This window comes from Somniosus microcephalus, unplaced genomic scaffold (genome assembly GCF_052327205.1).
Source record: "Somniosus microcephalus isolate GS21.2 unplaced genomic scaffold, FLI_Smic_1.0 unresolved_chr9, whole genome shotgun sequence".
NCBI lineage: Eukaryota > Metazoa > Chordata > Chondrichthyes > Squaliformes > Somniosidae > Somniosus > Somniosus microcephalus.
The window spans coordinates 2,552,003-2,578,577 of NW_028225187.1; the positions used below are offsets into that span (position 1 = coordinate 2,552,003).

The 26,575-nt window shown below is 51.0% G+C and overlaps 2 protein-coding genes across 3 annotated transcripts in view; one reads left to right on the forward strand and one right to left on the reverse strand.

Moving 5' to 3' along the window:
• LOC147084213 (uncharacterized) overlaps positions 1-26,575 on the forward strand; it is a 746,547-nt gene that overhangs the window by 605,301 nt on the left and 114,671 nt on the right. The gene's annotated exons all lie outside the window — the stretch shown is intronic.
• Positions 1-26,575, reverse strand: part of LOC147084221 (uncharacterized) — a 134,897-nt gene that overhangs the window by 40,365 nt on the left and 67,957 nt on the right. The gene's annotated exons all lie outside the window — the stretch shown is intronic.

Genomic DNA, 26,575 nt, shown 5'->3' on the forward strand with positions numbered 1-26,575 from the left:
TGACGAATGGTCATCGACCTGAAACGTTAACTCCGTTTCTCTCTCCACAGATGCTGCCTGACCTGCTGAGTATTTCCAGCATTTTCTGTTTTTATTAAAGAAACGAGGGAGTGATTGCTGACGGGAAGAATGTTGGGTCGTCCTGCGCATGCGCACCTCCCTGGCAGCTGAGGCGAAACACCGACTCGCCCCCACCTGAGCCGCTCACGCGTACCAGATGTTGCGGCTCCGCATGCACGCCCGATGTTCCAACCGCGGGGTTTTGTGTGCTGAGCACGCGTGTTGCAGACCGATCGGGACGGGCGATTGTAGAGCAGGAGGGAGAGCGCGGGGGCCATGAGCACATGTGCGGGACTCAGAGTCAACAGAGCACTTTCTGCAGAGCCGGGGGCTTGTGCGTATTACAGCCGCCATTACTGCTGATCCTTTCAACCAACCTGTGCAGCAGCTGGGGCCTGAAAATCAGCTTCACTGCCCCTAGGTTCGGAAAGGGGAAAAGTAAACAACAGTTTGCCTCTGATCCTTTTCTGATCTCAATTTACAGGGTTATAGAAGTGGAGCAGTTACAGGCGGGAAGCTCAGACCAAACATCACGTCAAGATCTGACAGTCGCTGGATTCATCAGGACCGGAATATCATCGGCCTTTGCACATGGAAGGAGAGAGCAGGGATCGCAATGCAGACAAACCGCACAAGTGTTCGGTGTGTGGACTCGGATTCAGCCGATCGCCTGACCTGGTGAGACACGTGCACCGTCACACCGGGGAGAAACCGGGTAAAGGTGGGGACAGCGGGAAGTGCTTCAGTTCCCCGTCTGCATTGAAAGTTCAACGGCGCTGTCACACCAGGGACAGTCTGTTTTCCTGCTCCGTGTGTGGAAAGGGATTTGTTTGTTCATCCCACCTGCAAACACACCAGGGAGTTCACACTGATGAGAGACCATTTCAATGTTCTGACTGTGGGAAGAGCTTTAAAAGCGCTCAGTATCTGAAGGGACACCAGCTTGTTCACACTGATGAGAGACCATTTCAATGTTCTGACTGTGGGAACAGCTTTAAAAGCCCCGGGGAACTAAAGCAACACCAACTTGTCCACACTGATGAGAGACCATTTCAATGTTCTGACTGTGGGAAGAGCTTTAAAAGCACTCAGTATCTGAAGGGACACCAGCTTGTTCACACTGATGAGAGACCATTTCAATGTTCTGACTGTGGGAAGAGCTTTAAAAGCCCCCGGGAGCTGAAGGGACACTGGCTCCTACACACTGGGGAGAGGCCGTTCATCTGCTCCGTGTGTGGGAAGGGATTCGCGCAGTCATCCTACCTGCTGGTACACCAGCGAGTTCACACTGGGGTGAGGCCGTTCACCTGCTCCATGTGTGGGAAGGGATTCACTCAGTCATCCAACCTGCTGGTACATCAGCGAGTTCACACTGGGGAGAGACCGTTCACCTGCTCCGTGTGTGGGAAGGGATTCACTCAGTCATCCAACCTGCTGGTACATCAACGAGTTCACACTAGGGAGAGACAGTTCACCTGCTCCGTGTGTGGGAAGGGATTCGCTCACTCATCCAACCTGCTGACACATCAGCGAGTTCACACTGACGAGAGGCCCTTTAAATGTTCTGACTGTGGGAAGAGCTTTAAAAGCTCCGGGGAGCTGAAGGGACACCAATGCCTACACACTGGGGAGAGGCTGTTCACCTGCTCCGTGTGTGGGAAGGGATTCGCTCGGCCCTCCAACCTGCTGGTACACCAGCGAGTTCACACTGACGAGAGGCCCTTCAAATGTTCTGACTGTGGGAAGAGCTTTATAAGCTCCGGGGAGCTGAAGGCACACCAGCGAGTTCACACTGGGGAGAGACCCTTTAAATGTTCTGACTGTGGGAAGAGTTTTAAAAGCTCCCGGGAGCTCAAGGGACACCAACACCTACACACTGGGGAGAGACCGTTCACCTGCTCCGTGTGTGGGAAGGGATTCACTCAGTCATCCAACCTGCTGACACACCAGCGACTTCACACTGATCATAGAATCTAACAGCACAGAAGGAGGTGATTCAGCCCATCGTGTCTGTGCCCATCGTGTCTGAAAGAGCTGTCCAATTTAGTCCCAAACCTCAGCTTTATCCCCAGAACTCTGCAAACTAGTCCTCTTTAAGGACTCGTCCAATTACTGTTTGAAAGTTCCTGTGGAACCTGATTCCAGCATCCTTTCAGATGGTGCGTTCCAGATCTGAACAACCCTCTGTATGAAAACAATTCTCCTCATTTCACCTATAGTTCTTTTAGTAACTATTTTAAATCTGTGACCTTTGGTTACCGACCCACTTGCCAGAGTGAACAGTTTCTCCCTACTTGCTCGATCAAAACCCCTCATCATTTTGAACACCTCTATTAGGTCTCCTCTTAACCTTCTCTGCTCTAAGGGGAACAATCCCAGCTTCTCCAGTCTCTCCACATAACTGAAGTCCCTCATCCCTGGTACCATCCTGGTCAACCTCCTCTGTATCCTCTCCAAGGCCTTGACATCCTTCCTAAAGTGTGGTGCCCAGAACTGTACACAAGACTCCAGCTGAGGCCAAAACCCTGCAGCTGTACAAAACCCTGGTTAGACCACACCTGGAGCACTGTGAGCAGTTCTGGGCATCACACCTTAGGAAGGATATATTGGCCTTGGAGGGAGTGCAGCGTAGGTTTACCAGAATGATACCTGGACTTCAAGGGTTAAGTTACGAGGAGAGATTATACAAATTAGGGTTGTATTCCCTGGAATTTAGAAAGTTAAGGGGTCATCTGATCGAAGTTTTCAGGATATTAAGGGGAACAGATAGGGTAGATAGAGATAAACTATTTCCGCTGTTTGGGGATTCTAGGACTGGGGGCATAGTCTAAAAATTAGAGCCAGACCTTTCAGGAGTGAAATTAGGAAACACTTCTACACACAAAGGGTGGTAGAGGTTTGGAACTCTCTTCCGCAAACAGCAATTGATGCTCGATCAATTGTTAATTTTAAATCTGAGATTGATAAGTTTTTGTTAACCAAAGGTATTAAGGGCTATGGGCCAAAGGCGGGTGTATGGCGTTAGGTCACAGATCAGCCATGATCTCATTGAATGGCGGAACAGGCTCGAGGGGCTGAATGGCCTCCTCCTGTCCTATGTTCCTAACTAGTGATTTGTGAAGGTTTAGTGTAACTTCCTTGTTTTTGTATTCAATGGCACTATTTACAAAGCCAAGTATCCCATACGCTTCCTGAACCGCCTCACCAACTTGCCGTGGCACTTTCAAAGACTTGTGAATATGGACCCCCAGGTCCCTCTGCTCTTGCACCCCCTCAAAATAGTCCCATTTAGATTATACGGCCTCTCCCTGTTGTTTCTCCCAAAGTGCATCACTTCACACTTATCCTCATTTAATGTCATCTGTCTTGTGTCTGCTCATTTCACAGCCTGTCTGTCCTTCTGAAGTCTGCTACTACTACACTCACAAAATTTGGCAACATAGTAAATAGTATCATCCGTAAACTTTGAAATTGTACACCTATACCCAAGTCCAGGTCATTTATATATAACAAGAAAAGCAATGGTCCTAATTCCGACCCCTGGGGGAGCCCACTGCATACTTCCCTCCAGTCAGAAAAACATCCCTCAGCACTGCTCACTGCCTCCTCTCCCTTAGCCAATTATATACCCAAATTACCATCAGCCCTTTAATTCCCTCTGCTTCTATTTTCAGAGTAAGTCTCTTATGTGGTATTTTATCAAATGCCTTTTGAAAGTCCATATATACAACATCTGCTGCACTACCTTCATCAACCATCTGTTACTTCATCAGAGAACTCAATCAGGTTAATCAGACACGATTTACCTTTAACAAATCCATCCTGGCTGCCCCTTATTAATCCATGCTTCTCCAAGTGAGAATTAATTTTGTCCTTGGCAATGGTCTCTAGTCGTTCACCCACCACTGTAGGGGCCGCAAAATCCCCTCAGCCCCCGAAGATCGGGAAATATTAATCCACATCGTAGACGAAGACTCCCAGGGTATAAAGATTAAGCTCAGGAAGTCCTCTGCCCCCGTTTTTGTCTCTTACTCTTTGGACTGCAGGTGAGCAAGGTTTTGACCCACTAGCAAGACAATCTAGTGAGAAGTAAAGGGGTGGTAATTTAAGGGAAATGTTGCTAAGATTGTAAGGTTAACATTGTAGCCATTTATCCCTCGTTTTTGCCGTCTGCCTTCCCTGTTAAGCAATTTTACCGTGATTACTTTGATCGTGTGGTGTAGTTTCTTTAGTTTCAATAAAATTTGACTTTCTTGCATCCAGACCATTTGTCCGTTTTTAATATATCATTAATTATAAGTTCCTCCAGTCAGAACTGGAGGGGGGGGTTTTAGCGATTCGAAACCGCTGATTGGAATTGGCCACAGTGCAGTGGCAAAGGCTGCCTGAGCAGGTCAATTACCGTAAACCAGGTAAAGGATGCCCACCTACACCACTGACATTAGACTGATTGGCCTGTAGTTACCAGGTTTATCCCTCTCCCCTTTTTTCAAACAGGGTGTAACATTTGCAATCCTCCAGTCCTCTGGCACCACTCCCATATATCTGAGGGAGATTGAAAGATTGTGGTCGGAGCTTCTGCTATCTCCACCCTAGCTTCCCTCTGCAATCTAGGATGCATCCACCTGGACTGGGTGACTTGTTAACTTTGAGTGATGACAACCTATTTAGCACCTCCTTTCTATCCATTTTTATCCAATTTCTCTACTCCCCCTCCTCTACTGCGACATTAACTTGATCCTCTTCTTTTGTGAAGACAGATGCTAAGTACTCATTCAGTACCTCAGCCACGCCCTCTGCCTCCGTATGATGAGCTCCTATTTGGTCCCTAATCAGCCCCACCATTCCTTTAACTATCCTTTTACTTTTCATATGTTTATAAAAGATTTTTGGGTTCCCTTTTACATTACCCACTAATCTTTTCTTGTCTTCTCTCCCTTGTGTCAGCTGGGGCTCAGTGGGTAGCACTCTCTAGGTGGGAGGGGCTAGGAGTGAGCCAGGTGTGACTGGTTGCCTAATTGCAGCTGGGTGTTGGAGGAAGTTTTGTAAAAAGTTGGTGGTGAGTTTTGGGGTGTGGTTTGCAGGTTTCAGGGCCTTTTTGGCCCACAAAAACAGCCAGATGGCTGCTGAGGGGTCCGGAGTGCCGGGCCCCTCAGAGGACAATATTCCCGAGAGGAATTTTATTAGGGAAGAAACTGTGGTGGGAAGGGGAAAAAAAAGGCCCAAAGATTTGGCCCGGGACCTCAGGAGGTTTGGTAAAGAAAATACGGTGGTGGTAGCAGACGGAACCCGGTATGTAAAGGTGCGGTTCCCAGAGGGGGTGAGGTCTTTGCCTTACAGTATGAAGTTCGAGACACTGGAAGGAGTACAGTACTTTCGTGTGCTGCATGATAACCAAGTAAAGGTGTGTTGCTATTGTCTGGGGCATGACTATCTCGTAAGAAACTGTCCTGATTTGTATTGTTACAATTGCGGTTAGTCGGGACATATCGCGCGGAGCTGCAAGGCGGAGAGCTGTGGGGTGTGTCGTAAAGGCCCCACCCGCTGTGAGTGTGTGGCAGAAGGGAGTGAAATGAGTGATGAGGAGATGGGAGAAGGAGCAGGAGAGGAGTGTGGAATGGCCGGAGGTGCGGTGCAGTCGGAGGACACAGCCGGTAAAATGAAGGAAAAAGGAGCACAGGAAGAGGCAGAGGTTGGCGGAGCGGAGATCGAGATGGAGGTGGCGGAAAACACGGCGAGTGCTATGGAGGGAAAAAAGACAGCAGCGGGCAGCAAGGGTCAAGTGCAGACTCGAGCCTTAGTGTAGTTCAGCTCCCCCTGGGGAGTCTGGTGTCTGCGGGGGGAGAGGAGGCAGGAGCGGGGTGTGTGGTGGAAGTGAGTGCTCCGGGGAAAGGCGGGGAGTCGGATATTTTGGTGAGCGGGTGGGGCGAGGGTGCAAGAGGCAGGAGCCTTAAAGGGACAGCAGAATGGGATCGGCGAGATAGAGATGTCAGAAGGGAACAATTTAGGTGTGCCATTGTCCCATGGAGTGAGGGAACAAGGTGCAAGGGTCAGAAGTACAGACGTGGTCGAAGGGGGCGGCACAGTGGGAGAAACTGCGATAGCAGGAAGACTCTCTATGGGAGATGAAGTATCTGACTGGGAGCAGGATTATGTATCTGACGGGGAGCAGGCACAGGGGGTTGCAGAAGAGCTTGAGTGTGAGGAATTAGAGGGGGACAGAGACATGGAAGTCGGGGGTGGGGTGGCATCATGTGGAAAGGGAATGGTTAGTGAGGGGCAGAAGGAGGGAGGAAGGGCAGCTCCTGGGTCCAAACTTAAGGCAAGGAAGAGGCTGAAACAGCAGGGAGGGGTCAAACAGGAGGGGAAAAAGAGCCGGAGGCTGCAGGAAAAAGCAACAGCTGCCCGAAAAGTTGAGAAGGAGCATGAGAGGAGGGAAGAGCCAGAGATTAAATGATGGGGAGATTATTGGGCATACTTCCCTTCTTTGGAGCCATGGTTACATTGGTCTCGATCAATGTGAACAGACTGAGGGGTGAGAAAAAATTGCAGCAGTTGTTGCAGGGTTTTAAAGGCACGGACTTGTGTCTGCAAGAAACCTTTTGGGATGAGGATATTCTAGAAAGAGTTAAGAAGGTTTGGAAGGGAGAGGTGTTTGCAAGTTGTGCAAACAATAACCGTAGAGGGGTGGCTGTTTTGGTGAGTCCGTCCATAGAAGAGAACGTTGCCTTGGGGGACAAGGACACTGAGGGGAGGTTTTTACGACTAAGGGTAAAATTGGAGGGATTTAATTGTGATCTTTTTAATATCTATGCACCGAACGACCATTGCAAGCGTCGCGAGTTTTTTCGGGGGTTATTCACTGAAGTGGCAGAGGTGGAAAATCCTTGTATAGTGGGGGATTTTAATGTATTTTTTATCTTGGATGGACATTTCAGCCCAGATGACCTTTAAAGAGGATAACTCCAGAGGGATGATTATAAAAATGATGGCAAATTTAAATTTGAGAGACTTATGGAGGGACCGGAACCCCATAAAAAGGGAGTTCTCCAGAGCAGGTTGGGTGGGTGATGTTTTAAAACAGCCGAATAGATTTTGTGTTAATGCGGGAAGGGCTAAGTTCAGAGGTGATGGAGATTTATTATAAAAAAGTATTTTTTAGTGATCACTCGGCTTTGGTTCTTAGAATTAGGAACAGCAGAGTTAAGATCGGTTCAGGGGTGTGGATTTTAAACAATTAATACCTGAAAGAAAGAGCTTATAAAGAAGGGATTATAAATATAATAAGGAACGCTCAGAGGGAACTTTTGTTCTTGAAAGAAAGAAGAGTTTGGTGGGATAATTTCAAATATGAGGTAAAAGTTTTTTCGGTACGTTATGGGAAAAAGAGGGCGGCAGCTAACCGGCATCGAGAAGAGAATTTAAACAGAAGGTTTACGGATGTCTGTAAAGCAGTTGACGGAGGGGATAAGGGAGCTGAGACTAAGTTCCGGGTGCTAAAGGAAGAGTGGGAATTATTGCAAGCTGAAAAATGCAAGGGGGCCATTCTCCGTGCAAAGGCGAGAGATGCATCGGAGGGCGAAAGATGCACTAGATATTTTCTAGAGCAAGAGAAGCTGCAACAGGGATTATCGTTAATTGAGGAGTTGAAGGTTGGGGAGAAGATCATTCATGAAAGTGAGGAGATTTTGGAGGCGGCTAGCAGCTTTTATCAAGAGCTATATACAAAAGAAGACATTTCCAATTTGGAGATGGAGAAGGTTACTGCTTTTATTGAAAAGGGTTTAAAGGAGGATGAGAGAAGCATGTGTGATAAAGAAGTAGGATTAGCGGAAATAAAAATAGCAATAAGTGGAATGAAGGGGGGGGAAAGCCCAGGGTCCGATGGACTCAGTGCAGAATTTTATAAGGAATTTTTCGAGATTTTAAGTCCATTGCTCTTAGAAGTTTTTAAGGAAATTAAAATTGAGGGAAGCCTGGCCCCATCAATGAGGAGAGGCATCATAAGCTTAGCTTATAAAAATAAAGGGGATAGACGGGATCTGAAGAATTGGAGGCCCATCACACTATTAAATGTGGATTATAAGATCTTGGCGAGGGTTATGGCAAATCGTTTGAAGGAGGTTTTACCGGAGATAGTTTGGCCCTCTCAGTCCTATGGAGTCATTGGCCGGGACATCGCAGACTCTGTGGTCTCAATCCGAGATGCGATAGAGCTCATGGAAGAGAGTGGGAGGGAGGCTTATGTATTAAAGATAGATCAAGAGAAAGCCTTTGATAGGGTCTCTCATGAGTTTTTATTGAAGGTTTTGGAAGCATTTGGTTTCAAGGAAAATTTCATTCAGTGGATAAGGATTTTTTATTCAAACATATTTAGCTGTGTTAAATGTAATGGTTTTTTATCCAAGTATTTTCCGATACAGAGATCAGTGAGACAGGGTTGTCCCCTGTCCCCATTGTTGTACACATTGGTAGCAGAACCATTAGGTTACATGATGCGAAAGAAACAAGGTGTAGTTGGGATTGTGGTCCCCAGTTCTGGGCTGGTGTCGGTGATACACCAATATGCAGATGACACAACCTTAACATTGAGAAATGGGGAGTCAGTGAGGAAAGCTATGGAGGTAGTGGAGGAATATTGTAGAGCTTCAGGAGCCAGAGTGAATTATAGTAACTCCCAATGCCTGGTTGCAGGGAGGGGCAGGGGGGAATGGTTGGGGGAATGTCCCTTTAAGGTGGTGGAGGTTTTGGAAGTTCTGGGGGTGCATATGGGGTGCAAGAAAGACAGGGATGAAGTGGATCGATTAAATTGGGAACCGAAGGTTATGAAAATTAAAAAGATTTTGGGAAGATGGGAAAGAAGGTGGTTGAAAGTGCAAGGAAGAGCGACAGTGGTGTCTGCCCTCCTGCTATCTAAGCTATGGTACTTATTGATGGTGGAGGATATTCCTGAGTGGGTGGAAAAGTCCATCTGAGAGGCTTGTGTGAGGTTTTTATGGGAAGGGAAACCAGCCTTGGTGAATTACAATACCATCATTGGACAGAGAAATCAGGGAGGACTCAATTTCCCAGATATTGATATGAAGAAAAAATCCTTTAGAATCAAATAGGTGAAGAGATTTCTTCAGAAGTCAAATGCAAGTTTTTGGAAGAGTTGTTTTGAGCATTTTTTCAAACGAAGTGGGATAGGAGGGCAGGGGATATTGTATATGGAATACAATAATATGTTTTGGAAATCAATTAAACTTCTCCCTAGGTTTTATAAGGGGGTTGTAGAGACTTGGGCTCAATTTTTAAAAAGTGTGCAGTTTATGCCCAAGGGGGCTGAGGAATTTTTAGAACAGCCCTTATTTTTGAACAGGTGGGTCAACATCGAAGGAGAGGTTTTATTTAATCAAGCTTTTATAAAAGCTGGGATTATATCTGTGAAAAATGTATTATACGAGGTGATTCCAGGTTGGTTGCCGGAAGCGATAATGAGGGACATGGTGTGGGAGGACGATCAGGAGGTAGAGGAAAAAACAATAGGAATTATGTATGAGAAGATTGTGAGGGCAATGCCACAGGATTGGATGGAAGAAATAAATGTGGAAATCTCCAAAGGAAGTAAAATGCGTCCTGCTTTTCCAAGCTTTGTACTGGAGAAAGGGGGAGAGTTGGTCCAATTTGACAACTGTAATACTCGAGATTTCTATGAGGTATTCAGAGAATGGCGATTCAAGACACCTGCTGGTCAGGAGTTTTGGCAGAGTATATACCCACAGCTGGACATCAACAGGATTTGGAAAGCGGTGTGGGCGAATTTTAAATGCCCAGAATGGATTGAACTGGATTTCAAATTGGCTCATAACTGGATTTTTACCATGACGGTCTTGTGCTAGATTGGGTGAGTGGAGGCGGCAACTTGCCCAGTGTGTGGGACATGGGATGAGACTCTGTCCCATTTACTGGTGTTATGTCCGCAGTTAAATGACTTTAAGCACTATGTTCGACAGTTGTGTGAAGTTTTTTTGCTGGGTGGGGACCGAAGAGCGAGAATGGGAATCCCGTGGGACTCAATTTTGAGATGGGGTTTGCAGGAGAGTCTGCCCGAGTCTAGCGGAGCGGCAATTAATTTAATGTTCAGTTTGACTAGATTCGTGATTGTGCAAAGAAGGAATGCTCCGTTTTTTAAGGGGAGGAGAATCAATCTAAAAGAGTATTTTAAATATAAGCTAAAAGATCATTATATGGCTCTGTGGATGTTTTATTCAGAAAGGAATTTAAGGACAGTATTTTACAACCAATTTTTAAAGTACAATCAATTAATATATGTTACAGGAGACAAATTAAACTTCAGGTTTTGATGTTAAAATGTGGTGGAGGAATTGATTTGTATCATACAATGAAAAGATCAAGATGTTGTAAATGTTCTTAATGTTCAATAAAGTATATTCATTAAAAAAAAGTGGGCAGCACTCTCGCCTCTAAGTCAGAAGGTTGTGGGTTCAAGTCCCACTCCAGAGACTTGAGCACCAAAATCCAGGCTGACACTCCAGTCAGTGCTGTGGGAGTGCTGCACTGCCGGAGGTGCCGTCTTTTGGATGAGACATTAAACTGAAGTCCCGTCTGCTCTCTCAGGTGGATGTAAAAGATCCCATGGCACTATTTCAAGAAAGAAACAGAAACATAGAAACATAGAAGATAGGAGCAGGAGTAGGCCATTCGGCCCTTCGAGCCTGCTCTGCCATTCAATGTGATCATGACTGATCATCCAAATTCAGTACCCTGTCCCTGCCTTCTCCCCATATCCCTTGATCCCTTTAGCCTTAAGAAATATATCTAACACCTTCTTGAATATATTTAATGAACTGGCCTCCACCGCCCTCTGTGGCAGAGAATTCCACAGGTTCACCACTCTCTGGGTTAAGAAATTCCTCCTCATTTCAGTCCTAAATGGCTTACCCCTTATCCTTAGACTATGACCCCTGGTTCTGGACTCCCCGGCCATCAGAAACATCCTTCCTGCATCTAGTCTGTCCAGGCCTAACAGAATTTTATAGGTTTCGATGAGATCCCCTCTCAATCTTCTAAACTCCAGTGAGTATAAGCCCAATCGACACAATCTCTCCTCATACATCATTCCTGCCATCCCAGGTATCAGCCTGGTGAATCTTCGCTGCACTCCTTCCATGGCAAGAACATCCTTCCTCAGATAAGGCGACCAAAACTGCACACAATACGCAAGGTGCAGTCTCACGAAGGCCCTGTACAACTGCAGCAAGACATCCTTGTTCCTGTACTCGAATCCTCTTGCTACGAAGGCCAACATACCATTTGCCTTTTTAACCGCCTGCTGCACCTGCATGCTTACCTTCAGCGACTGGTGCACAAGAACACCCAGGTCTCTTTGCACTTCCCCTTCTCCCAATCTATTGCCATTCAAATAATAATCTGCCTTCCTGTTTTTGCCACCAAAGTGGATAACCTCACATTTATCCACATTATAGTGCATTTGCCATGTTTCTGCCCAATCACCCAACCTGTCCAAATCGTACTGGAGTTTCACGACATCCTCCTCACAGCAAACCCTCACATCCAGCTTTGTGTCGTCTGCAAATTTGGAGATATTACATCCAATTCCCTCGTCTAGATCATTAATATATATTGTGAACAGCTGGGGTCCTAGGACCGATCCTTGCGGTACCCCACTAGTCACTGCCTGCCACTTGGAAAACAACCCGTTTATTCCAACTCTTTGCTTTCTGTCCGCCAACCAGTTCTCTATCCAAGTCAATACCTTGGCCCCAATCCCATGTGCCTTAATTTTGCACGCTAATCTCTTATGCGGGACCTTATCGAAAGCCTTCTGAAAGTCCAAATACACCACATCCACTGGTTCTCCCTTATCTAGTTTACTAGTTACATCCTCAAAAAATCCCAGTAGATTAGTCAAGCATGATTTACCTTTTGTAAATCCATGTTGACTTTGTCCGATCCTGTCACTGCTTTCCAAGTGCCCTGTGATGCGCTATCAATAACTCAAAAGACTGAGATTAAGCGAGTAATTAACAGGCTTTTATTAACAAGAGAATGAAGGTGTGCCTCGAGTGGTCGACCGGTCCAGAATACAAAGGGGCTGTGGAGCAGTCACCTTTATACCTGGACTCGTGGGAGGAGTCAGCCGAGGCATGTACAGACATGTACACAGTGGAATACAAACAGTGGTTTACCACATTCACCCCTTGTTTAAAATTGAGTCCGGCGGGGTGAAGTGTATTAAAAGTTAGTGTATTGGAGTCTCTCCGGAGGTCTTGTCTGCCGCTGTGATCGACGTGGCGATGACAGGGGTAGTGAAGCTTCCGGCGTCGAGTCCCGCGTAGGCTGGGGCACTGGTGTGTCGTCCTCGTAGATGTCGAGCGGGTCGCGGGGCCCAGGCCTGCCGTCTGCTGGGGCTGGATATCGGATCGTGGGGGGTTGGTGGTAGTGGGTAGTGGGTTACTGCGGCCCCCGAGTGTGCGAGGTCTCTTATGGAGACTGTGTCCTCCCGCCCGTCTGGGTACGCAATGTAAGCATACTGGGGGTTGGCGTGGAGGAGGTCGACCCTCTCGACCAGGGGGTCTATTTTATGGGTCCTCACGTGTCTTCTCAGTTGGACCGGTCCTGGGGACGTCAGCCATGGTGGTAGCGATGTCCCCGATGTGGACTTCCTTGAGAAGACAAACATTTTCTCATGACGGGTGGCATTAGTGGCAGTGCAGAGCAGTGACCGAATAGAGTGGAGCGCATCGGGGAGCACATCCTGCCAGCGGGAGGTCGGAAGGTCCCTAGACTTTAAGGCTAGCAGGGCGGCCTTCCAAACTGTTGCATTCTCTCTTTCCACCTGTCCGTTCCCCCAGGGATTGTAACTGGTGGTCCTGCTTGTGGCAATACCCCTAGCTAGCAGGTACTGACGGAGTTCGTCCCTCATAAACGATGAGCCCCGGTTGCTATGGATATAGCTGGGGAAACCGAACAGGGTGAAGAGGTCGTTCAGACATTTAATGACCGTGGCACTGGTCATGTCCGGGCAGGGGATGGCGAATGGGAAACGGGAGTACTCATCAATAATATTGAAGAAGTACACATTGCGGTCGGAGGTGGGGAGAGGCCCTTTAAAATCAACGCTCAGGCGCTCGAAGGGGCGAGTGGCTTTTATCAGGTGAGCCCTGTCTGGTCTATAAAAGTGCGGTTTGCACTCAGCGCAGACTTGGCAGTTCCTGGTCATGATCCTGACCTCCTCAATGGAGTAAGGCAGGTTGCGGGCCTTGATGAAGTGGAAGAACCTGGTGACCCCCGGGTGGCAGAGGTCATTGTGGAGGGCCCGCAGTCTATCGATCTGCGTGCTGGCGCAGGTGCCACGCGATAGAGCATCCGGGGGTTCATTGAGCTTCCCGGGCCGGTACAAGATCTCGTAATTGTAGGTGGAAAGTTCGATTCTCCACCTCAAGATCTTGTCATTTTTGATTTTGCCCCTCTGCTTGTTGTTAAACATGAAAGCAACTGAACGCTGGTCAGTGAGCAGGGTAAATCGTTTTCCGGCCAGGTAGTGCCTCCAATGACGCACAGCCTCCACAATAGCCTGGGCCTTCTTCTCAACAGCGGAGTGTCTGGTCTCCGGGCCCTGGAGGGTTCGTGAAAAGAAGGCCATGGGTCTCCCCGCCTGATTGAGGGTAGTGGCCAGGGCAAAGTCGGACGCGTCGCTTTCCACCTGGAAGGGGATGGATTCGTCCACTGCGTGCATGGTGGCTTTGGCAATGTCTTCCTTGATACGGTGGAAGGCTAAGCGGGCCTCTGCCGTCACGGGAAAAGAGGTGGACTTGATCAGCGGACGGGCCTTGTCCGCATAGTAGGGGACCCACTGGGCGTAATAAGAGAAAAACCCTAGGCACCTCTTCAGGGCCTTGAGGCAGTGGGAGTTCCATAAGGGGACGCATCCGGTCGGGGTCGGGGCCGATGACTCCGTGTTCCACAACACAGCCAAGGATGGCGAGGCGGGTTGTGCGGAATATGCACTTCTCCTTGTTATACGTCAGGTTGAGGAGTTTGGCGGTGCAGAGGAATTTTTTGAGGTTTGCGTCATGGTCCTGCAAGTCATGGCCGCAGATGGTCACATTGTCCAGATATGGGAAAGTGGCCTGCAACGCATTTTGATCGACCATCCGGTCCATCTCCCTTTGGAAGACGGAGACCCCGTTGGTGACGCCAAAGGGAACCCTAAGGAAGTGATAGAGGCGGCTGTTTGCCTCAAAGGCAGTATACTAGTGGTCCTCAGGGCGGATAGGGAGCTGGTGGTATGCTGATTTCAGGTCAATGGTCGAGAAGACGCGGTACTGCGCGATCTGGTTGACCATATCAGCTGTGCGGGTGATGCGCTATCAATTCTAATAAAAGGCTGAGCAGAGTTCAGAACGACAGGCTTTTATTAACTACTGAATTGCACTTCGAACAGATCAGGACTATGCCTCTAGTGGACGACCGAATGCCAGAGAGCTGCCCTGCGGCCGTCCTTATACCCGGTAGCCAAGGGCGGAGTCAGCTGAGGCATAGTCAGGTATAACCGTGGAACAAGAGTGAACGACAACAACAACAACAACAATAATGAACAACAGTGGTTTACCACATTCACCCCTCGTTTAAAATTAAGTCCGGCGGGGTGAAGTGTATCAAAAGTTCGAGTAGGCGAGTCTGTCGGGCGGCCTCATTTGCCGTCGAGATCTTCGTGGCGACGGTTGCGATGGTACAGCTTCCAACGACGCGTCTTGAACGGGGTCGTGCACCGGCGTATCGTCCCCTTTGGTGTTGGGTGGGCGAGTGGACTCCGGCTGGTCCTGGGGTCGCGGCATGCCGTCTACTGGGGTGGAATTGACAGGGGTGAGAATTGGGTCTACTGAATTTTGGGCCGTGTCGAAGGGGGTCGTGGTGGAGGGCAATGGTGACGGGTCAGTGGACCCCGAGGGTGCCAGATCTCTAATGGAGACTGTATCCTCCCGCCCGTCCGAGTATGCCACGTAGGCATACTGGGGGTTGGCATGGAGGAGGTGAACCTTCTCTACCAGGGGAGCCGTTTTGTGGGACCTTACATGCTTCCTCAGCAGGATGGGCCCAGGGGACGTCAGCCAGTGTGGTAGTGAGGTACCGGATGTGGACCTCCGGGGAAAAACGAACATTCACTCATGGGGGGTGGTGTTGGTGGCAGTACACAGCAGTGACCGGATGGAGTGGAGCGCATCAGGTAGGACATCCTGCCAACGGGAGGTCGGAAGGCCCCTAGATTTTAAGGCTAGGAGGGCCGCCTTCCAGACCGTCGCGTTCTCTCTTTCAACCTGTCCGTTCCCCCGGGGGTTGTAGCTGGTGGTCCGGCTTGAGGCAATACCTCTCATGAGCAGGTACTGACGGAGTTCGTCGCTCATGAAGGACGAGCCCCGGTCGCTATGAATATAGCTGGGAAAACCGAACAGAGCAAAGAGGTTGTGCAGGCATTTAATGACCGTAGCGGTGGCCATGTCCGGGCAGGGGATGGCGAAAGGGAAACGGGAGTACTCATCAACTATGTTGAGGAAGTACACATTACGGTCAGAGGAGGGGAGGGGCCCTTTAAAGTCGACACTCAGGCGCTCAAAAGGGCGGGTGGCCTTGATCAGGTTTGCTCTGTCAGGCCTATAGAAGCGCGGCTTGCACTCTGCACAGACTGGGCAGCTCCTGGTCATGGTCCTGACCTCCTCGATGGAGTAGGGCAGGTTGCGGCCCTTAATGAAGTGGAAGAACCTGGTGACCCCAGGGTGGCAGAGGTCGTTGTGGAGGCCCCGTAGTCTATCGATCTGCGCGGTGGCGCATGTGCCTCGCGATAGAGCATTTGAGGGTTCGTTGAGTTTCCCGGGCCGGTACAAGATGTCATAATTGTAGGTGGAAAGTTCAATTCTCCACCTCAAAATCTTGTCATTTTTGATTTTGCCCCTCTGCTTGTTGTTGAACATGAAGGCGACTGAACGTTGGTCAGTAAGCAGGGTAAATCGTTTTCCAGCCAGGTAGTGCCGCCAGTGGCGCACCGCCTCCACAATGGCCTGGGCCTCCTTTTCCACAGAGGAGTGTCTGAGTTCGGAGCCCTGGAGGGTTCGTGAAAAGAAGGCCACGGGTCTTCTCGCCTGGTTAAGGGTAGCGGCCAGGGCAAAGTCGGATGCATCGCTCTCCACCTGGAAGGGGATGGACTCGTCTACCGAGTGCATGGTGGCTTTGGCAATGTCATCTTTTATACGGTGAAAGGCTGAGCGGGCCTCTGCCGTCAGGGGGAAGGAAGTGGACTTAATAAGTGGGCGGGCTTTGTCCGCATAATGAGGGACCTACTGGGCGTAATAGGAAAAGAAGCCCAGGCACCTTTTGAGGGCCTTGAGAGAGTGGGGCAGGGGGAGTTCCATCAAGGGGCGCATCCGGTCAGGGTCAGGACCGATGACTCCGTGTTCCACCACGCAACCAAGGATAGCAAGGCGGGCTGTGCGGAATATGCACTTTTCCTCGTTGTACGTGAGGTTTAGGAGTTAGGCCGTGCGAAGGAACTTATCAAGGTTGGCGTCATGGTCCTGCAGGTCATGGCCGCAGATGGTCACGTTGTCCAGGTAGGGAAACGTGGCCTGTAACGCATTCTCGTCGACCATCCGATCCATCTCCCTCTGGAAGACTGAGACACCGTTGGTGACGCTGAAAGGAACCCTGAGGGAGTGAAAAAGATGGCCGTTTGCCTCGAAAGCTGTGTACTGGCGGTCCTCAGGGCGGATAGGGATTTGGTGGTATGCTGCCTTGAGGTCAATGGTCGAGAAAACGCGATAATGCGCTATCTTATTAACCATGTCGGCTATGCGGGGGAGAGGGTATGCGTCCAACTGGGTGTACTTGTTGATAGTCTGGCTGTAGTCGATGACCAGGCGCTGCTTGTTGCCGGTCTTAACGGCTACCACCTGAGCTCGCCAGGGGCTGGTACTATCCTCAATAATCCCCTCTTTCAGGAGCCGCGTCACCTCAGATCTTATGAAGGATCTGTCCCCGGTGCTGTATCGCCTGCTCTTTGTGGCGATAGGCTTGCAGTCGCGGGTGAGGTTAGCGAACAGGGCAGGGGGGGGTGATTTTGAGGGTGGAGAGACTACAGGTGGGGCGCGGCGGGCAATTTAAAAACTGCTGGTTGCAGACAGTGAGCGGGGGAAGAGGTCCACCGTATGTCAAGGTGACGCTCTTAAAGTGACAATGAAAGTCCAACCCCAGCAGAACGGCAGCGCAGAGATGTGGCAGGACGAATAGCTTTACATTTTTATAAACGGAGCCCTTCACCGAGAGGGTCACTACGCAGTAGCCGCCGACGTCTGCTGAGTGAGATTTTGAGGCCATGGAGATCCGATGGCGCGTTGGCCGGACCGAGAGGGAGTAATGCCGTACCGTATCAGGGTGTATGAAGCTCTCCGTGCTCCCGGAATCAAAAAGGCAAGTTGTGGCGTGGCCATTTACCTGGATGTCCATCGTGGACCTGGCTAGCTGATGGGGTCTGGATTGATCCAGCGTAATGGAGGCCGCTGTGGAGTTGGGAGCGTCGCTGTAGAACCCCGGTGAGGCGGTGGGTGAGTCGGGGGCCCGTTGGCAAAATGGCGGACAAAATGGCGGCATTGGAGAAGAAGGACAAAATGGCAGCGCCCATGACGATCCCGATCCCCACGAGGCTGGAGGAAGGCAAGATGGCCGCTCCCACGAATCGCACGCGGCGCTGCTGGAGGTAGGGGTCTTCTGACTTCTGCAGATGCCAGCGTAGTGTCCCTTCTTACCGCAGGCAGAGCAGACCGCGTTTTTCGCCGGGCAGCGCGCCCTGGGGTGTTTGGTTTGGCCACAGAAATAACATTTCTGGCTCGGGCGGGACATCGCTGCAGCAGTTGGGGCCGGGGCGGCGCCACGTCCCAAGATGGCGGCGGCTGCGACGTCCACGGGGCGGCCGCGCGGTCCGGGGAGTAGGCCTCCATGTTCCGATGGGCTACGTCCAACGAAAGGGTGAGTGAAATCGCCTTCTTCAGGTCGAGCTCGCTACTTTCCAGCAGTCGCTGCCGTGTGTGAGTGGACCTGAGGCCCGCAATGAGGGCGTCCCGGATGAGCTCCTCTGTATGTTCCGTGGCTGATACTTGCTTGCATTTGCAGGCTCGGCCGAGTTCCTTCAGCGCCCGTATGTATGCTTCTGTGGGTTCCCCGGGCTGTTGTTTGCGAGACCCCAGGAGATGTCTTGCGTAAACATAGTTGACCGGGCGTGCGTATTGCTCCTTCAAAATGTCGATAGCCCCCTGGTAGCTCGTAGCGTCCTGGATAAGGGCAAAAGCTCGGTGGTTTACTTTAGAATTCAGCACCCTGAGCTTGGCGACGTCGGTGGCGACGGTCTCGCCGGATGCAGCCAGAAAGGACTCAAAACCGTTCAGCCAGTGCGAGAACTTAGCAGTGGAGTCCGGTTCTTGCGGGTCGAGTTCCAGGCACTTGATCTTAAGTATCTGCAGCATCGTTATTATTTTTCGGTAGTTAATAAAATTGATGCGCTATCAATTCTAATAAAAGGCTGAGCAGAGTTCAGAACGACAGGCTTTTATTAACTACTGAATTGCACTTCGAACAGATCAGGACTATGCCTCTAGTGGACGACCGAATGCCAGAGAGCTGCCCTGCGGCCGTCCTTACCCGGTAGCCAAGGGCGGAGTCAGCTGAGGCATAGTCAGGTATAACCGTGGAACAAGAGTGAACGACAACAACAACAACAACAATAATGAACAACAGTGGTTTACCACAGCGGGGGAGTGGGTAAGCGTCCAGCAGGGTGTAGCGATTTATTGTCTGGCTGTAGTCGATGACCAGGCGCTGCTTCTCGCCGGTCTTAACGACCACAACCTGGGCTCGCCAGGGGCTGGTGCTGCCCTCAATAATCCCCTCCTTCAGGAGACGCTCCACTTCGGTTTTAATGAAAACCCTGTCCCCGGCACTGTATCGCCTGCTCTTTGTGGCGATGGGCTTACAGTCGGGGGTGAGGTTAGCAAACAGTGGGGGGGGGGTGACTCTGAGTGTGGAGAGGTTGCACCTGGTGCGCGGCGGGCAATTTGGGAGCTGCTGGCTGCGGACTGTGAGTGGGGGGAGGGGTCCACCGTACGCCATCGTAACACTTTTAAGGTGGCACTGAAAATCTAACCCCAGCAGGACGGCAGCGCAGAGGTCGGGCAGGACCAGAAGTTTAAAATTATCATACACAGTCCTGTCTACTACAAGTGTCACCACGCAGTAGCCGCCAATGTCCGCTGACTGGGACTCGGAGGCCATAGAAATCCGCTGGTGCGCAGGCAGGACTGGGAGAGAGCAACGCCGCACCGTGTCGGGGTGGATGAAGCTCTCCGTGCTCCCAGAGTCAAAAAGGCAGATTGTTTTGTGACCATTTAGCTTAATGTCCATTGTGGAACTGGCCAGTTGGTGCGGTCTCGCTTGGTCCAGTGTAACGGAGGCCAGCGTAGGGGTCGGTGTGTCGCTGCGGGTATCAGATGTGGCGGTGTTGGGGGCCTGATGCGTCCCGGCTGTCATCCAAGATGGCGGCGTCCATGATCCCCATGTGGCTGGAGGCATCCAAAATGGCTGCTGTACCGGTGATTCGCACACGGCCGGGGAGGCCCAAGATGGCGGCCCGCACGGCCCACACGCGGCGCTGCTGGGGTTTGGGGTGGCTTTGGCCCTGCAGACGCTGGCGTAGTGTCCCTTCTTCCGGCAGCCCGAGCAGATCGCATTTTTCGCCGGGCAGCGCGCTCTGGGGTGTTTGGCCTGGCCACAGAAGTAGCATTTCTGGCCTTGGGGCACTGCTGTCTGGCCTTGGGACACTGCTGCGGTAGTTGGGCCGTTGCTGGGATGTGGCTGGGGTGGCACGGCGCTATGAGACGGTCCTACCGTGTCCCAGGCTGTCGTTCCCTGCAGCATCCACGGTGCAGAGGAGTAGGCATCCATGCCCCGGTAGGCTGCGTCCAATGATAGTGCGAGTTCAGAGGCCTTGTTGAGGTCGAGGTCACTCTGCTCCAACAGTCGCTGTCGGGTGTAATTGGACCTGTGGCCCGCTACAAAAGCGTCCCGGATAAGTTCCTCTGTGTACACGGCGGCCTTTACATCCTTACAACCACAGGCCCGGCCAAGCACAGACAGTGCCTGTAGGTATTCCTCGGTCGATTCCCCAGGTTGTTGTTTACGACTCCCCAGAAGGTGCCTGGCGTACACTTCGTTCACTGGGCGCGTGTACTGGTCCTTGAGGAGCTTGATAGCGTCCGCGTACGAGGTCGCGTCTTGGATGACCGAGTACACTCGGTGGTTCACTTTGGAGGTCAGGACATCCAGTTTGTCCTCGTCCGATTTGATTGCAGCGGAGGCGGTCAGGAATTTTTCGAAACACCTAAGCCAGTGAGTAAACTTGGTGGATGAGTCCGCCTCCCGATGATCTAAGTCCAGGCATGCTGGTGTGAGGATCTTCTCCATTATAAAAATCTTGTTAATAAAATTGATGCGCTATCAATAACTCAAAAGACTGAGATTAAGCGAGTAATTAACAGGCTTTTATTAACAAGAGAATGAAGGTGTGCCTCGAGTGGTCGACCGGTCCAGAATACAAAGGGGCTGTGGAGCAGTCACCTTTATACCTGGATTCGTGGGAGGAGTCAGCCGAGGCATGTACAGGCATGTACACAGTGGAATACAAACAGTGGTTTACCACACCCTGCTATTACATCTTTGTGGTAAACCACTGTTATTGTTGTTCACCGTTGTTGTTGTTGTTGCACACTGTTGTACCTATGCATGCCTCAGCATGTCTCTGCTGGCTCCGCCCCTGGCTCCACCCACAGGCCCAGGTATAAAGGTGATTGCCCTGCAGCCCCCTGCCTTCTTGGAACCCAGTCAACCACGAGAGGCATGCTCTGTTCTTTGCTAATAAAAGCCTTTAGTTACTCTCCTAACTCTCCATCTTTTATGAGTAATTGATAGCGCATCAATTTTATTAGCAAAAACAAAATGTCGACAACAAATGCTGAGCAGCAGGAGCTGCTGCGAGCCCTCAGACCAACATGCCTGGACCTAGACCCCCAAGAATCGGGTTCGGCTACCAAATTCACGCATTGGCTGCGTTGCTTCGAGGCCTACCTGGAAGCCTCAACTGTGACCCTGGACGAAAACAAGCTGGAAATCCTGGCCTCAAAGGTGAGCCACCAAGTTTATACAATAATCCAGGACGCGACGACCTACGCGGCGGCTATCGGTCTGCTAAAAGGGCAATACGCACGCCCGGTAAATACGGTCTATGCCAGGCACCTCTTAAGATCCCGCAGACAGCAGCCCGGGGAATCAGTGGAGGCCTTCCTACGGGCACTACGGATACTCGGCCGAGGCTGCGATTGCAAAGAAGTATCAGCCGCAGCACACACGGAGGGACTGATCCGAGATGCTTTCGTTGCGGGTCTAAGGTCCGACTACTCCCGGCAGAGACTGTTGGAAAAGGGAGAAATGGACCTGAGAAAGGCAGTGTCCCTCTCGCTCTCGCTCGACGCGGCCCACAGGAATATGGACGCCTTCTCCCCTAACCGCTCCGCAACGTGGATGCCACAACCTTGGGTCATGGGACCGCCACCTTCAACTGCTGCTGCAATGTCCAAGGCACAGAAATGTTATTTTTGTGGCCAGGCAAAACACCCCAGAGCACGCTGCCTGGCGAGAAATGCTACCTGCTCCGGCTGCGGGAAGAAAGGACACTATGTCAGCGCCTGCAAAGGTAAAACTGCTAACGCCAGCAGCGCCGCGTGTGAACCGTGGGGGCAGCCATCTTGTCTGCCATCTTGGGCTCCCCCAGCCGCGTGGGGATCGGGATCATGGGCGCCGCCATTTTGTCCGCCATCTTGGACGTCTCCAACTTCAACCACGGGGGACCCGGACTCAACCACCGCCTCATCTGATGACCACATCGACTCGCTCGACCATACGCTGGCCTCCGTGACGCTGGACCAATCTCTCCCTCATCAACTGTCCAGGTCCATGATGGACAGTACGGTAAACGGCCGCGCCACTACCTGCCTTTTTGACAGCGGGAGCACGGAGAGCTTTATCCACCCCGACACGGTGCGCAGTTACTCTCTCCCGGTCCTGCCGACGCGCCATCGGATCTCTTTGGCTTCCAAAGCCCAGTCAGCGGACGTCGGTGGCTACTGTGTAGTGACCCTTTCAGTAAGGGGCACAGAATACAAAAATTTTAAACTCCTGGTCCTGCCCCATCTCTGTGCTGCCGTTCTACTGGGGTTGGATTTTCAGTGCCACCTTAAGAGTGTCACATTAGCGTACGACGGACCCCTCCCCCCACTCACAGTCTGCAGCCAGCAGCTTTTAAATCGCCCGCCGCGCGCCATTTGCAGCCTCTCCACCCTTAAAGTCCCCCCCCCCTCCTTGTTCGCTAACCTCACCCGCGACTGTAAGCCCATCGCTACCAAAAGCAGGCGTTACAGTGCCGGGGATAGGAGCTTCATTAAATCCGAGGTAGCGAGACTCCTGAAGGAAGGGATTATTGAAAGGAGCACCAGCCCGTGGCGAGCACAAGTGGTGGTAGTGAAGACTGGCGAAAAACAGTGCCTAGTTATTGACTACAGCCAGACGATCAATCGCTACACCCAGCTAGATGCATACCCACTCCCCCGCATATCTGACATGGTCAATCAGATAGCACAATACCGGGTGTTCTCAACGATTGATCTGAAGTCGGCATACCACCAGCTCCCCATCAGGGCTGAGGACCGCCAGTACACAGCTTTTGAAGCTGACGGTCGTCTCTACCACTTCCTCAGAGTTCCCTTCGGTGTCACCAACGGGGTTTCAGTCTTCCAACGGGAGATGGACCGGATGGTTGACCAGAACGCGCTCCAGGCCACTTTCCCCTATCTAGACAACGTCACCATCTGCGGCCGCGACCAGCAGGACCATGATGTTAATCTAGAGCAATTCCTCCGTACGGCCCAGCGGCTGAACCTAACATACAACAAGGACAAATGTATGTTTCGTACCAAGCGCCTTGCCATTCTTGGCTGTGTAGTGGAGAACGGAGTCATCGGCCCCGACCCCGACAGGATGCGCCCCCTTATGGAGCTCCCCCTCCCCCACTGCCAAAAAGCACTGAAGAGATGCCTAGGGTTTTTCTCGTACTATGCTCAGTGCGTGCCCAACTATGCGGACAAAGCCAGACCCCTCATCAAGTCCACCTCCTTCCCCCTGGCAGCAGAGACCTGTGCAGCCTTCACTCTCATAAAAAGAGATATTGCGAGGGCCACGATGCACGCAGTGGATGAGTCCATCACTTTCCAAGTGGAGAGCGACGCATCCGACTTTGCCCTAGCTGCAACCCTTAACCAGGCGGGGAGACCCGTGGCCTTTTTCTCAAGGACCCTCCAGGGCCCCGAGATTCGACACTCCTCTGTCGAAAAGGAGGCCCAGGCCATTGTGGAAGCTGTGCGACATTGGAGGCATTACCTGGCCGGAAAACGATTTACCCTGCTCACTGACCAGCGTTCAGTAGCTTTTATGTTTAATAATAAGCACAGGGGCAAAATCAAGAATGACAAGATCTTGAGGTGGAGAATCGAACTCTCCACCTACAATTACGATATCTTGTACCGGCCCGGGAAACTCAATGAGCCCCAGATGCCCTGTCACGTGGTACATGCGCCAACGCGCAGGTCGATAGACTGAAGACCCTCCACAATGACCTCTGCCACCCGGGGGTCACCAGGTTTTTTCACTTCATCAAATCCCGTAACCTGCCCTACTCCATCGAGGAGGTCAGGACCATGACCAGGAACTGCCAAATCTGTGCCGAGTGCAAACCGCATTTTTATAGGCCAGACAGAGCAAGCCTGATCAAAGCCACGCGCCCCTTTGAACGGCTGAGCATCGATTTTAAAGGGCCCCTCCCCTCCTCCGACCGCAATGTGTACTTCCTCAACATAATTGACGAGTACTCCCGTTTCCCGTTTGCCATCCCTTGCTCAGACATGACCAGTACCACGGTCATTAAATGTCTGAATGACCTCTTCGCCTTGTTCGGTTTCCCTAGCTATATTCATAGTGACAGGGGCTCATCCTTTATGAGCGACGAACTTCGGCAGTACCTGCTATCGAGAGGTATTGCTACAAGCAGGACCACCAGCTACAACCCCCGGGGGAATGGCCAGGTGGAAAGGGAGAATGCGACGGTCTGGAAGGCAGTCCTTTTAAACTTGAAATCTAAGGGCCTTCCGACCTCTCGCTGGCAGGAAGTCCTCCCTGTGGCGCTCCATTCCATTCGGTCACTGCTCTGTACAGTCACCAATGCTACCCCTCACGAGAGAATGTTCTCCTTCCCCAGGAAGTCCACATCGGGGATCTCGTTACCGACATGGCTGACTTCTCCAGGACCCGTCCTACTGCGGAAGCACGTGAGGTCCCATAAGACGGACCCCCTGGTCGAGAGGGTGAGCCTCCTCCATGCCAACCCTCAGTATGCTTACGTGGTGTACCCGGACGAGCGGGAGGACACAGTCTCCATACGAGACCTCGCACCTTCGGGTGCTCCCGAAACACCTCCCTCGCCACCCACCACTACCCACGCCTACCCCCAGTACGCTTACGTAGCGTACCCGGACGGGCGGGAGGACACAGCCCCCACACGAGATCTCGCACTTTCGGGTGCCCCTGAAACACTACCATTGCCATCCACCACTACCCACAACCCAACCCCGCTAGACGGCATGCCGCAGCCCCAGGACCTGTCATTGACCACTCAATGAGACGCCAGATTCAACGTTGGATGCTGCACCATCACCGCCGCCACCACGACGATCAGGACGGCATACAAGGCCACCTGATAGACTTACTTACACGAACCTTTAGTACACTTCACCCCGCCGGACTCAATTTTAAACAAGGGGTGAATGTGGTAAACCACTGTTATTGTTGTTCACTGTTGTTGTTGTTGTTGCACACTGTTGTACCTATGCATGCCTCAGCATGTCTCTGCTGGCTCCGCCCCTGGCTCCACCCACAGGCCCAGGTATAAAGGTGATTGCCCTGTAGCCCCCTGCCTTCTTGGAACCCAGTCAACCACGAGAGGCATGCTCTGTTCTTTGCTAATAAAAGCCTTTAGTTACTCTCCTAACTCTCCGTCTTTTATGAGTAATTGATAGCGCATCAATCTTTTATAATGGACTCTAGCATTTTCCCCACTACCGATGTCAGGCTTACCGGTCTATAATTCACCGCTTTTTCTCTACCACCTTTTTTGAATAGTGGGGTAACATTAGCTATCCTCCAATCCATGGGTGCTGTTCCAGAGTCTATCGAATTTTGGAAGATGACCCGCAATGCATCTACCATTTCTAGGGCCACTTCCTTAAGTACCCTAGGATGGGGATTTATCGGCCTTCAGTCCCATCAATTTTCCTTACACCATTTCCCTACAAATTCTGATTTCTTTCAGTTCCACCCTTTCATCAGACCCTATGTTCCCGGCATCTCTGAGAGAAAGACTTGCATTTGTATAGTGCTTTCATGACCACCAGATGTCTTGAAGTGCATTACAGCCAATGAAGTACTACAATGAAGTAGTCACTGTTGTGATGTGGGAAAGAGCAGGGGAATTATCCCCAGTGCCCTAGCCAATGTTTATCTCTCAATCAACATAAAAAGATAGATTATCTGGTCATTATCACATTGCTGTTTGTGGGAGCTTGCTGTGCGCTAACTGACTGCCGTGTTTCTTACATTACAACAGTGACTACACTTTAAAAGTACTTCATTGGCTGTAAAACACTTTGGGATATCCGGTGGTGGTGAAAGGTGCTATATAAATGCAAGTCTTTGTTTCTTCACTGATCTCACCAGCGACCTCTTCTAGCTGATGATTGACATTACAAGAGGATTTGAGTACAGGACTAAAGAAGTCTTACTCCAATTGTACAGGGCCTTGGTGAGACCACACCTGGAGTACTGGGTACAATTTTGGTCTCCTTACCGAAGGAAGGATAAACTTGCCATAGAGGGAGTGCAACGAAGGTTCACGAGATCGATTCCTGGGATGGCGGGACTGTCGTATGAGAAGAGATTGAGTAAACTAGGCCTGTATTCTCTTGAATTCAGAAGAATGAGAGGGGATCTCATTGAAGCACACAAAATTATTACAGGGCTTGATAGGGTGGATGCTGGGAGAATGTTTCCCTTGGCTGGGGAGTCTGGAGCCAGGGGCCACAGCCTCAGGATAAAGGGTCGGCCATTCAGGACTGAGATGAGGAGGAATTTCTTCACTCAGAGGGTGGTGAACCTTTGGAATTCTCTACCCCAGAGGGCTGTGGAGGCTCAGTCATTGGGTCTATTCAAGGCTGAGATCGATTTTTGGACTCTAGGGGAATCAGGGGATGTGGGGATCGGGCCGGTGAATGGAGTTGAGGTGGATGATCAG